The following is a 15029-nucleotide window of genomic DNA, read 5'->3' on the forward strand; positions in this document are numbered from 1 at the left end:
GAAGTAAAACTAATATTTCACGTGGGCATAATCTCGTGCCATGCCCAAACGTCGCCCACCATCGTCCTCCTCCGCCGTTGAGGCAACATCGAAGAAAGAGGGGAACCGCCTTCATACCAAGTTCTAGAGGAGCACCTTTGCATACAACGATGCTTTTCGAGCTGATGAATCGGACCGCCGCAAGCGACGAGACCGAGACTTTGTGGCACATCGGTCGGGGTTCTTCCCCGTGTCCGCTAGAACCCAGCGTCGTCAACTTCATTTGACTAGGTCGAAGAAGAGGAACGCCGCTGCATTCCGCCATCCACGTACCCCACTTCAAGACACCAAACACAATCGCAACAGCCGGCACAAACGCCACCCGAGAGAGTGTGAAGTGCCGACCATCAGACACAAATCTTACCGGATCTAAAGTCCGGCAAGAAGACCGAACCACCTACTCCCCAGCGCCGCCCATTAGAGCCCCACCGAGATGGAGGAATAGCAGAAGCAAATTATTTCGATGCGGTGCCGTCCACACCATTGATGCAGCACCTCTGAAAACAAACTATGCCTATCCTATATCCCTACCGGACAGAAACAACTAGGGTCCCCGCCCGCTCCCTCCCCTGGAGCGGCAGATGGAGACGGACGAGGAGCCAGCGTCGCCAGCGATGTAGAGGAAAGCAGGAGAGTCGCCTCCTGTATCGCCGTTCTGGAGTGGTTCTAGATGCGAACAATTGGGAGCAGTTGTGATGACCGGCAAATAGCAAATTACCCAATAATAGGCCACACATCAATTCTTAAAATGTACTAACACTTCGGCTAGGCTTTGAGTCCATCTATTGTAATAAACATGATTCAAAAAACATCCTATTGTAATAAACAAAGAAAGCAAAAGACGCAACATGGACGAAGCAAAATGTTGACGTATAAATGTATTGGCTTGTCTCTTCCATCAGATCGGTATTTTGATTGCATTGGCTATAGAATGCACTTTTACATATTATCAGAGCCAAAAAAATCTTGAGTTCAAGACCCGGCACGCAATTAAATAGTAATCTCTTCTATCAGATCGGTTTTCTAATTGCATTGGCTAGAGCATGTACTTTTACATAAAAAATGCCACTAAGCCAGTTCATCATCCTGTCCAGTGGGAATCAAATCATGGCCTGTGCGCATCACCTGTCTGAAAACAGATCCGTGCATACATACTGGCCGTCAAATCCATCCAGTAAAGCTCGTCCAATGCTGACCAGCCGTGTCTTTAAGTCTGTCAGAGTCATCTCAACCAAAGGAAAAAAAGTCACACTTTCAGAGCTCCATCATGTCATGTTTTGCCCGTCTATCTATCCAAGACATGCATCTCTCTACGTGACAAAAGCCGGGCACCATGTGTCCATCCACGGCCGTTGGATCGACGTGAAAAGAACATTTTGGCTCGCTAAGAAACGGTATATGTCTCCATCAAAGCAAAGCAAAAGCGTGGAGTACGTTGTGTTGACACCTGATTTTGGCAAGATACAGATTGCAATGAAGATGGTCTCGAGTGAATGAGTTTTCAGCATAAAATATTCACGTCACCGAGTGGAACCACTTTGATGTTTCGGTTATATTCATTCGACTTTATCTTACGGACCGAAATTATACTCCGAGTGGCATAGTTCAATGTTCCGAGTGGTTTTTGGCCAATCATGTCTTCAAGATGACCTCGGATGAAGGAGCACTCTTAAGGAATTGTCTTCGTCTCGTCGAGGCAATCGATTTTGATATATAAATCATCTCAATCCGAGTTCATATGCAAAAGTTAGAGGCAATATACTGCAGACTGAACCTCAATGGAAATATGGCGCGAGGTGCCAGACACTTGTCTGATAGGTTATGCGAGTAATTCGGCCATCAATACGGCCTTGAATCGAAAAACCTTCAACATGGAAAAGTTTCGTCTCGTCGAGCCGATCGATTTTCATATATAATTCGTCTCAATCCGAGATCATATGCGGCCTGGAGAGACAAATCAAGATCGGGCTATGTTTTCAGTCGGAAATCCGAGTGAAAAATTTACCATCCGAGTGAAAGTTTACGGTCGAGTGAAATTTTACGGTCGAATGAAAGTTTGCTGACCGGATGACTACATTTCCACTTGGATAATAATAAGTTCATCCGGTCAGCAAACTTTCATTCGACCGTAAAATTTCACTCGACCGTAAACTTTCACTCGACCGTAAACTTTCACTCGGATGGTAAATTTTTCACTCGGATTTCCGACTGAAAACATAGCCCGATCTTGATTTGTCTCTCCAGGCCTCATATGATCTCGGATTGAGACGAATTATATATGAAAATCGATCGGCTCGACGAGACGAAACTTTTCCATGTTGAAGGTTTTTCGATTCAAGGACGTATTAATGGCCGAATTACTCGCGCAACCTATCAGACAAGTGTCTGGCACTTCGCGCCATATTTCCGTTGAGGTTCAGTCTGCAGTATATTGCCTTTAACTTTTGCATATGAACTCGGATTGAGATGATTTATATATCAAAATCGATTGCCTCGACGAGATGAAGACAATTCCTTAAGAGTGCTCCTTCATCCGAGGTCATCTTGAAGACGTGATTGGCCAAAAACCACTCGGAACATTGAACTATGCCACTCGGAGTATAGTTTCGGTCCGTAAGATAAAGTCGAATGAATATAACCGAAACATCAAAGTGGTTCCACTCGGTGACGTGAATATTTTATGCTGAAAACTCATTCACTCGAGACCATCTTCATTGCAATCTGTATCTTGCCAAAATCAGGTGTCAACACATGCCCCCCTGTTTTTCGGCAGAGCTTGTACGCCGAAAAATAATATGCATAGTGTTTGTTCTAAGGACGATATCAACACTTCGTCGGCCATTTATTTTTCTCAGGGTGATAATTATGTATCGGCCATGTTTGTGCTAAGGGCGATAATCGTATATCGGCCATTGCCCACTTAGGCTTCCTGCCACACACTCGGGTGGTACTTCTTCAAATATTTGCCATTGAGAGCTCGAGGTAACAATGCCCCTTGTATTGATTCCACCAAATATGAATTTCCGGGAACAACTCTTGTAATTCTAAAAGGACCTTCCCAACTTGGAGACCACTTCCCGAATTTTCTATCTCTTGAACCAATCGACAGAATCACTTTCCAAACGAGATCACCAACTTGAAAATTCTTCAACTTGACTTTCTTATTGTAAGCCCTTGCCACCCTCAACGTATCTCTCTCTATGGCATTCAAAGCAGCCAAACGTTTATCAGCAACCTCATCAATGTTGTCCATCATCAAGTTATAGAAGTCTATTGCCGATAAATCATTTTGTTTGGCTATTCTCAAAGCATTCAAATTTACTTCCACCGGTAAAACAGCCTCCTGACCATATACTAGCTCATATGGAGTCACTTTCGTAGCACCATGCCTTGAGATTCTATGTGCCCATAATGCCTCAGACAACAAGTCATGCCATCTCCTTGGATTATCCTCAATCTTCTTCTTGATGTGCTTGATTAAAATTTTATTGCTAGACTCAACTTGTCCATTAGCTTGGGCATAATATGGAGAGGAATTGAGCAACTTTATGTTATAAGATTCGGCAAACTCTCTGACTTGGTGTGACATGAAAGATGAACCTTGATCTGTAGTTAACGTTTGAGGAATACCGAATCTATGAATAATGTGCTCGATTATGAATTGAATTGCCTCCGTATGCGTCATGTTCTTGAGAGGTACTGCTTCAGACCATTTAGTGAAATAATCAGTTGCCACCAATACGAACCGATGCCCTTTTGAGGAAGACGGATGGATTTGTCCAATGAAATCTAAACCCCTACCTCTGAAAGGCCACGGTTTGATAATAGGATGTAACATAGCAGCAGGAGCCAATTGAATATCACCAAACTTTTGACAAGCTTCACACCCCTTATAATATCTGAAGCAATCATTAATCATAGTTGGCCAATAAAACCCAGCACGTCACAATAACCATTTCATCTTGGGAGCCGACTGGTGAGTGCCACAAATACCTTCATGTACTTCTCCCATAGCAACTCTTGCCTGGTCCTCGTCCAAACACTTTAGAAGAACATCATTGACGGTTCGGCGATAAAGACCATCATCTCTTATTGTATACTTGAAAGCCATACGCCGAACAACCCTGTCCACCCTTTCACTCGGATTGCACAAGTAATCAACAATGGGCTTCCTCCAGTCGGGATTGTCACCTGCACTAGACTTTTTGTTAATGGCCGAATCAGTGGGTTCAGGTTCGGCCTCTCCCATATTGGCAAGACAAGACATCGGTCTTTGAGAGATATGAAACATGCCATGATCAACATGATATCCGGATGCTTGTTGTGCCAATTCATTTGCTTTCCAATTGTCATGTCTAGATATATGAGCAATGCTAAAGCAATCCAAAGTAGAAATTATATCCAGACATCTATCAAGATAAACATTAAGTGATTCGTCCAAACATTGAAAGACTTTGGATATTTGTTGCACCACTAGTAACGAATCACCATAAGCCTCAATATGTGTAGCACCTATAGCAAGTAACATCTCTAGGTCAAATAACAATGCTTCATATTCGGCTTGATTGTTTGTGCAAAAATATTCTAAGCGGCACGAGGCTTCAAAAACAGCACCATGAGGAGATATATAAACAATACCAACACCTTGGCCATTGCTACAAACTGAACCATCAAAGTATAATCTCCATGGTACTAATGAAACAAGGTTCATATCAACATCATGCTTGTTATTAACCTGATGTTCAACGATGAAATTAGCAACAATTTGGCCTTTCATGGATTTTAGAGATTCATAAGTCAAATCATATTCAATCAAAGCATAAGCCCACTTGCCAATTCTACCACTAAGAATTGGCCTATGCAACATGTATTTAATGACATCGGTTTGACAAGCTACCACACAAACACTTGGCACTAAATAATGTCTCAGTTTTGTGCAAGCATAATATAAGCATAGACATAATTTCTCAATAAATGTATACCTTGTCTCTGCGTCCAATAAGCGGCGGCTCAAATAAGTGATGGCATGCTCTTTTCCTTCGGTCTCTTGAGTTAGAACAGCACCAATAACTCCTTCCTCTACTGCAATGTAAAGTCTGAAGGGTTCCCTATGCTTGGGTGCTCTCATCACCGGAGGAGTGCACAAATAATTCTTGATCATATCAAATGCTTCTTGCTGTATTGCCCCCCAAGTGAAATCAGCATAATTCTTTAACCGAAGGATAGGAGTAAATGCATCAACTTTCCCTGGTAGATTAGCTATGAACCTTCTCAAATAATTGACCTTGCCAAGGAACTTTTGCATATCTCTCTTGCATGTTGGAGCCTCCACCTTCTGTATAGCCTCTATCTTTTTGGGATCAATCTCTATACCATCTTCATGAATAATGAAACCCAAAAACTTGCCAGCTGACACGCCGAAAGCACACTTTAAAGGATTCATTTTCAATCCATACTTTTTCATTCTTTCAAAAGCTAAACGCAAATCGGCCAAGTGAGATTCAAAAGCATCCGATTTGACAACAATATCATCAATATAAACTTCAAGTATGATACCGAGTAAATCATGAAAAATCAAATTCATAGCCCTTTGATACATGGCGCCAGCATTTTTTAATCCGAATGTCATCACTGTCCACTCGAATAAACCAAGGAAACCAGGACATCGGAAAGCCGTTTTGTACATGTCCTCTTCGGCCATAAAAATTTGATTGTATCCGGCATTACCATCTAGAAAGCTAATAACCTTATGTCTAGAAGCATCATTAATAAGCATATCGGCTATTGGCATAGGATACTCATCTTTGGGTGTAGCCCTATTCAAATCTCTGAAATCAATGCACACCCTCAACTTGCCAGATCCTTTCTTCTCTACCGGGAGAATGTTAGAAATCCACTCGGCATACCTGCAAGGTCGAATGAAATTAGCATCAAGCAGTCGACCGATCTCTTCCTTGATCCGGTCATATGTTTTCGGATTAAATTTTCTGGCCGACTGTTTATAAGGTCTAAAACCGGCCTTTATAGGCAACCGGTGATCCACTAGCTCTCGGCTTAACCCTGGCATCTCATGATATTCCCATGCAAAGCAACAAACATATTCTTTCAATAGCTCGATTAACTTAGCCTTACAATCGGCTTTCAAATTTTTGTTTATAAATGTCGGTCGAGTGACTGAACCATCTCCAATATCTACCTCTTCTAACGGATCGGCTGATGTACCTTGTCCAAGTTTATCCATGTCATCCAACTCCTCTATAGACTCATACATATCGTTCTCATTGGACCGATACTTTACAAGACGTTTTTGTAACCACTCGGAATTATGATCCATTTAAACATATCATACCTTGGAGCCGATTGCATTCACTCGGCTTTAAAGAGACGGGCACAAAACCATTCTTGGTTGCGCTGAGAAAATCAAATTCTGACAAGTCACGTCCCGTCAAGCAAGTAGCATTGGAATGTTGCCAATCCACCGATGCATCGGCCAAAGCAACACAGGCCGAGTTATCCGCGTGAATAACTTCCACTTCATCGTCAACCCATTGAATCAAAAACTGGTGCATAGTGGATGGCACGCACTGGTTTGCATGAACCCAATCGTGGCCTAGTATGACGTTGTAGTTACCTTGCACCTCAGCGACAAAGAATGCAGTAGCCAAAGTTTTGCTTCCGATTGTAAGCTCCACATACATCACACCTTTGGCTTCAGTTTTCTCTTTGCCTTCAAATCCATTGAGCACCATATTGGTCTTGATCAATTCTTCATCAGGCAAACCCAATCTCTTGAAGACCAAATAGGGCATAAGATTTACCACAGCACCACCATCAACAAGCATCCGAGTGAGCGGCGACCCATTGATATGACCTCTGAGATATAATGGTTTAAGATGTGTTACTGGTTCTTTTGGCTTCTCGAATATTGCGTTTTTAGGGCCAAAATCCAGCTGAGCCACCTCCCCTTCTTCATCTACAGCACGAAACTCAGCAGGTAAGTAGTACACCATATTGATATCCATACCTTCATGAACCGGCGTAGACTCATAGTCCAACATATCAGCCTCCTCCTCGAGTGCATCCACCGATTCTGAAATTTGTCCGAGTGAAGGATAAGTAAGAAGTGTCGCAGACGATGTCATATCTGTTGCATCGTCCTCCTTTGGTGATGTAGGTATTGCTGTGATAGATGTAGAAGCTGTTGTATCTTGTATTTGTTTAGGCCTCCACACTTGTTTTGGTGGAACCATGGGTCGAGTGTCATTGAACAACTTATCCCTTTGTTTCTCGGCCTCCTGTTCTGCCATCTCTCGACTCCTTAATCTTTGTAGTTTCCTCTTTTGTGTCTTTGTTAGCCCTGGAGGACACCACTTCGGCTGAGTGTATTTAGGATCTCTCGTCTTTACCTGGATGGTGCTTGCCTCATGGTCATTAGCCGAGTGCTTTGGCGCGATAGCAAGTATCGGCTCAGTCGGATTGCTATGCACAATCGGCTGCTGTATGGCGAATGTTTCAGTGCCCAAGATAAGTGAGTCGACATCCATTTTCTCCTTGCCTTTTCCCGACTCAACTGCTGCAACACTTGGTGATTTAACACGCCATTCTTTCCGACTTTCCAGATGCATGAAATTTCCACTCGGGCGCACCTTTTTACTCTGATGGAATCCACTCGGATGGATATCACTCGGATGGAGTTCAGTCGGATGGAATCTACTCGGCCACATTTTTTCACTCGGATAGCTTCCACCTGGGTGCATTCTTACACTCGGATAATTTCCATCCGGTCGCATGTTTTGACCAGCCGACCGATAGTTACCGATGTTCAGTCGGCCTCTATATGAATAGTCAAGTCGATCCCAAACAGATTGCGTATGTTCTTCTGGAAACGGCACCCTTGGTCCACTCGGTTTCATATACTGACTGAACATATCAGCTGATGGTGACCTTGGTCGCTTCAGATGAGTCGGCCAATTAAAGCTAGAACCGGCCGACTGGTTGGTGTACTTGGACAGCAACATATCAAAAGTTGGCTTGATCCGCTTGTGCCGTACTTTAACTTCATTCCTTTTCCACTTGCCAATTTCTGGACTCTTGGGCTTGACAAATCTCACACGAGCATTTTCTTGCACTTGCAGTTGCCCCCCGAGTGTAGGATTCTTGATGGTGATTTTGATCACTTCCTTGCCATTGAGTTGCTTACCAAGCACAACCTGTCTCCCCAAGACCTTGTTGTCCTCCTTGTCTTTCCTGGGCTCACCAATAATGACATTAGCTTTATTAGCAGATTCGGCTACCTCCGGCCGAATGAGTAGCTTCTTCCCCTCCAAATCCATGGTATTCATTGGAAAAGGCTGTTTATCAACTTGCATCTCAGAAAAGTTCAATCGTCCATCATTAATGGCCGATTGTATCTGTCGTCGAAAAACATTGCAATCGTTAGTAGCATGAGAAAAAGAATTATGATACTTGCAATAAGCACGCCGTTTTAGCTCTTCAAACGGTGGTAAAGTATGAGATATTCTAATAATCTTAGCCTGCAGCAAAGCATCAAATATTCTATCACACTTAGCAATGTTAAAAGTGAACTTCATCTCTTCATCACGATTCTTATGAATCGGTTTCAGATCATTGCAAGTAAAGGGTTTGGCCTTAAATGGCCAAACAAATTCAGTAGCAAAAACATCACCCTCATCGTCCGAATGATCACTGTCATATTCCACCATATTCATCTTTGGACGATCGGCTTTGTATCTATGTACTTCTTTGAGATCTTTGCTTCGGCTTTCCTGAGCCAAAGCCCTTTGTAAGACTTGGTTGATATTTGAGAACTCATAACCTTCTACCTTTTCTCTAATGGGAGTTCTCAAACCACTCAGCACTAGGTCTGCCAAGTCTCTCTCGGTTATCACCAAACTAAAACACCGGTTTTTTGTTTCTCTGAATCTCTTGACGTAATCGGAGACCGATTCATCATGCTTCTGTTTAACCGATGTTAGATGTGATAACTTGAGTTCATTGTCGCCGCTATAAAAGTGATCATGAAATTTCTGCTCTAGCTGTGACCAAACCCGAATGGAACCATGTGGTAAAGAAGAAAACCATGAAAATACAGTACCAGTTAAAGATAAAGGAAACAAACGCACTTTCAACTCATTTAGTGAGCCTGCTTCACCTAGTTGTGCTAAGTATTGACTAACATGCTCCCATGTGGTTTTTGTGCCCTCTCCATTGAACTTAACAAAATCTGGAATCTTATATCCCGGAGGGCACTGGATGGCATCAAAGTACTCGGGGTACGGCTTTTGGTAAATCCGATTCCGAGGTAACTCAACTCCAAAATTCTCTCTAAGCATCTTAGCCATCTCCTCTCTAAGATTAGCTAGACCAGCATCCGTAGTGGACAATGAAGCTTGTGGCAGTGATATAGGAAGAGTATGGTTACTAGCTGTAGGTAGGAATTGTGGCATGTATGTCGACCCATAATTTGGTAGTGGTCGAGTGGTTGTAGCTGTAGGTAGAGTTTGATTCGGCGTTGCCACCGAACCTGTCATGCTCGTAATAGGATTAATGGGTGTAGCCACAATCTGATTTGTTTGGGTAGGATAATAAGTCATCGGCACGGGAGGCGCCGATGCAATAGGTAAAGTCAGATTAGGGTTTTGCACACTAGCAGCTACACCATTATTACCACTAGACGATTGAGATATATTCTTCTGAGCATTAGTATTTTCTATAAAAGTTTGATAGACTAGATTGTTACCATCAGCAATACGACTTTCAATCTCAGCCCACTACTCAGGAGAAAAGGCAGTACTTACAGAAGGCTTAACCTGGTCAGTTTGAAGAGGAGGGAACTTGATTTCTTCAATCGGAGTGATGTTGCCTTGGCGATATTTCTTGAATTTTGCAAGGAACTCCTGCAGGTCCTTCTCCTCGCGTGCCTTCTTGTACTCCTCATAGACTTGGCGATGATCGGCCGATATCTCATCAAGACTAGGCTTAATGATGTTATCGGCGTCTACCTCAGATGGCTTGGGAAGATCGGACATGGTGGATGATGACGATTGATCTTCGGTTCCCAGCGGAGTCGCCAAAAAGTGTGTTGACACACGAACACGTCACGTGTACCCTCGACATCGGGGGTGATGCACCGCAGCTCACGTCGAAGGAGACCGACCGACAGCGCGATACGCAAGACAGTCGACGGGCGCTTTTGCAGACCCGAAAACCCCACACCCCCGGGAGGGACCCCATCAGGGAGTGCGGCGGCTATGGGCTGCCCTAGGTCGATTCGCTCGCCCCTAGAGCCTCGGAATTCGCAGCTCTCAAACATGAATAACAGCGAAGAACGAGAGAGAAAAACGATGGAGAGATAAAACGTAGATGAAAAAGTAGTATATTGATTTGTTCGATTGTGTGTTGTTCAATCGGCCGTCACCCCCAACATATATAAGAGGCGGCTGGACTTCCTGTACAAGTAAAGGATTCATCTAGGCTTTCCTTACAAGAAAAATTACATCAATTCACGTCCTAGAGTCCTAATTCTATTCCACTTCGGATTCAGTCTGAATCTAGCCCAAACTCTGTCTTCCTTCTTGCGCGGGCCGCCGGGCTTGCATATGATCTCCAATCGAGACGGCCTAAATATCAAACTTGTGCGCCTCGACGATACGAACAACTCTCATGTTGATCATTTTTTCAAATAAGGCCATCTTGAATACTTTTCGAGGTCATCTTTATCTTCCAGTCGGACTCGGTTTTGCAGTAGACTGGATTATCCGAGTCTCGTAGTGAATTTGTAGGCTATATATTATCTTTGATGATGATGACTCCAAAATCAAAATTTACTGTCTTGATGATACGCAGAATTTCTGTATTGAACACTTCTTCATCAAAGGTCATTTTGATAAACTTTCGAGCACATGTTTAATTTCACTCGGACTTGAGCTCATCCACTCGGATATTAGATATTTTCACTCGGATCGTCCGATTGGACTTTTTCACTCAGAAGACAATCTTTCACTCGGATGACTATATTTTCACTCAGAAGACTATATTTCCACTCGGGAGGCACTATCTTATTCACTCGGATGACTATATTTCCACTCGCAAGGCACTATCTTATTCAATCGGCAAGTTTTCGTCCCGATGGTAATCTTTTCACTCGGAATATTTTCACCTGGACGACAATTTCACTCGGATGATCATATTTTCACTCGGATGACTACATTTCCACTTGGATAATAATAAGTTCATCCGGTCAGCAAACTTTCATTCGATCGTAAACTTTCACTCGACCGTAAACTTTCACTCGACTGTAAACTTTCACTCGGATGGTAAATTTTTCACTCGGATTTCCGACTGAAAACATAGCCCGATCTTGATTTGTCTCTCCAGGCCTCATATGATCTTGGATTGAGACGAATTATATATGAAAATTGATCGACTCGACGAGACGAAACTTTTCCATGTTGAAGGATTTTCGATTCAAGGCCGTATTGATGGCCTAATTACTCGCGCAACCTATCAGACAAGTGTCTGGCACCTCGCGCCATATTTCCGTTGAGGTTCAGTCTGCAGTATATTGCCTCTAACTTTTGCATATGAACTCGGATTGAGATGATTTATATATCAAAATCGATTGCCTCGACGAGACGAAGACAATTCCTTAAAAGTGCTTCTTCATCCGAGGTCATCTTGAAGACGTGATTGGCCAAAAACCACTCAGAACATTGAACTATGCCACTCGGAGTATAGTTTTGGTCCATAAGATAAAGTCGAATGAATATAACCGAAACATCAAAGTGGTTCCACTCGGTGACATGAATATTTTATGCTGAAAACTCATTCACTCGAGACCATCTTCATTGCAATCTGTATCTTGCCAAAATCAGGTGTCAACACGTTGCTACGTAGCTAGCTAGGCTAGCTATGGTTTGGATCCATTATCCCGATTTCCAGGGAAAAAGTTCATTTTAAACCTTAAACTTGTAGAGGTCAGGTGGAATGGACCCTCAAGTCAAAATCCCGGTCGGTTGCATCTTGAACTGTGCAATCCCGGTCTAAATCAAACCCTGACATCATTTGAACCAGGATTCGTATGGTGGGCCGGCCCGCTAGATTTTTTTTTCGTTTAATAACAACAATTCCAAAAGGCGCGGCCCGTTAGATTGTTTTTTTCGTTCAATAACAACAATTCCAAAAGAGACCTCCTATTGAACGCCCGCGTGCGTCCAACAGTAGAGCCTTCGCTGAAGCTCACGCAAACGGGCCGGCCCATTGGCAACGTCGAACCTAGGATTCACGAAAAACAAAACATGCCGAGAGAAGTCGAACTCCCGACCTCTTGTTGCGGAGCACCAGTGGTAACCACTCGGACTGTAGCATGGTAAAATGCAGCACTAAAGTTTTAAGTACCAGGTACAGTAGCAGATCCGTCTTTTTTCAAAAAAAACAAATTAACATTCAAGGGAAAACTGTGAATGAAGTTTCTTTAAAAAATGTGAATACTATTTGAAAATGTGAACAAATTTTCAAATTCAAAGAAAACCTTTAAAAGGGAAAAAATTTGTAAGAAATGAACAAAAATTGAATAACATGAACAACTTTCTAAGCTCTGAACAATTTTGTAATATACGCTGAATAATTTATAAATACACATTGAAGTTTTTTATATATTCGCTGAACAATTTTAATTACACGTTGAACATTTTAATGATGTACGTTGAACCATTTTCAAATACGTAATGAACATTTTTTAAGATACCCTGAACATGTTGTTAATATACGGTGAACATTTTCTTAAATATACGATGAACATTGTTTTAATATACAATGAACTTTTGTATAATACGGAACAAAAGAAGGAAAAGAAAAAATAAACAAAAAAGGGGAGAAGAAAGAACCATACGAAAAATCAGAGAAAATAAAACAAAAAAATGTGAATGAAACACAAAAGGGAAGAAAAAACAGAAATAAAAAAGCAAAGAAAAAATCGGGAAAAAACAACTGAAAACCGGCCAAAAACAGTGAAAAACTGGAAGCAAAAAAACCATAGAAAAAAAAACCCAAGAAACAAGGAAACAGCAGTGAACCAAATCCGTACGTGGGCCGGCCCAAGTGGGGACTTACTTCAGCGAAGGCTCGTCCTCTTGACGCCTGCGGGCGTCAAATCTGCCATTCCAGAAGGCGCACACCCTGGGGAGTTCGTAACTTTCGCTGGGCTGGTTCCTGGTACTCGCGCGAAAAAAGACCTCAAAAATGGTTCGGGGCGAGGACCGAACTCGCGTCATGAGAACATCATGGAACGAGTATGAATGACCATCTGACTTACTGTGCGCTACTGATCAATACCAAGGAGAACTTTATAAGTACATTTGTAGTCGCCTAATTTTTTACACATATAAACATTTACTGTAGCGATTTGATTTTTATTTTTTTTACATTTTGGAAAAAGCTCACGAATTACAGAAAAGTTCATTTGTTTTGAAGAAATAATCGATTTTGTAAAACAAACCACCAGCACATATTGTTTTCAAATCCCATAAATATTTTTTTCAATGCTCAAATTATTTCAAAGTATATAAAAACCGGCCCATTTGGAGCTACTGAATAGCAGGCGTAAAAAATAAATGGAAAAGTTATGCGGGAGCAACTTGAACTCGCGACTTCAGTTTTGTTAGCTGCTGTAACTTGCCAACCGAACTAGTGAGTTCAACAGATAGATTCACGGCGCGAAACATTATGTATCAAACTGCTTTTGAACATTTGCAAATATTGTGCACTTAACATTTTGTTAATATACAATGAAGATTTTAAATTATACACAATGAACATTTTTAAATATATGATGAACATTTTTAAATACAAATTAAACATTTGGGTAATATACCACTGAAAAAAATTCAAAAACATCAGGAACAATTTATATTCATTGAGCAATTTTTAATATACGATGAACATTTCATAATGCATGATGAACTTTTTTGTAATATAAATAGGAAAATGATCCGAAGGAAATAGAAAAAAGAAATCATAAAAAAGGAAAAGGAAAATAATATAAATATAAATAATAATAAAATAAATAAAAACGAAAAGAAAGAAGAACCAGAAAAGGAAAACTGAAAAAAAAACGAACGAAAAAGGGAAGCAACAAGGCGCAGCACGCGCTGCCGTGAACTGGGCCGGCCCATCCGCGGGCGCCTGCAAGCTTTTCCTCCCCAATCCCGGTCCACGACAGCAATCCCTGTTTGGAAAATGATCCAAAGGTTCGACTTAGACCGGGATTGCAGAGTTCAGGGTGCAATCGACCGGGATTTCGACTTGGGGGTTCATTCCGCCCGACCTCTACGAGTTCAAGGTTTAACTAGCACATATGGCCGTGCGTTGCAACGGGAGAGAAATTATTGTGCCCATTGTCCATCGAAACTATCATCATCATGGCATAATAACATCCGAAAGTGCCACCTAAACATGTTTGTACGTTGCAAACTTGCAATAGGAGAAAAAATCACTTCACTCTCCTATCCCAGTAAGCAAGTGATGATTTAAGCCTAAACACGGCCTAAAACATAATAATTTGATGTATGATACACATCAATTATTCCCAGATGAATAAAAATTGGGTGCTTTCACCATCTTTGCAAAAGGCTACTTTACATGACTATTCAACAATCAATACTATAGAAAAGCTAACCTTGATTGATCAATGTGAGCTTGCATGGGTAGTTGTTCAGTTACTCCTTTGCATATACCAAGATATGCAAATTAGCATAAGTAAGTATCAGTTTCCTGAAAGCAGGATGAAAATAATAATATGATTTTGGCCTTGAAGATGAAAAAAAATAAGCAATTCTCCTTGAAGATGAACAAAGAAAGGTAACATGCATGTTAATTTGCATTGCACCAAGAGGATCCCAATCCTTGCAAAATATTTCTCTAGCACGTTTAGACTTATGCAAAATCCATATCATGTCACATAGAAATACATG

This window comes from Triticum aestivum, chromosome 5A, assembly GCF_018294505.1.
Source record: "Triticum aestivum cultivar Chinese Spring chromosome 5A, IWGSC CS RefSeq v2.1, whole genome shotgun sequence".
In the NCBI taxonomy this organism is placed as follows: Eukaryota; Viridiplantae; Streptophyta; class Magnoliopsida; order Poales; family Poaceae; genus Triticum; species Triticum aestivum.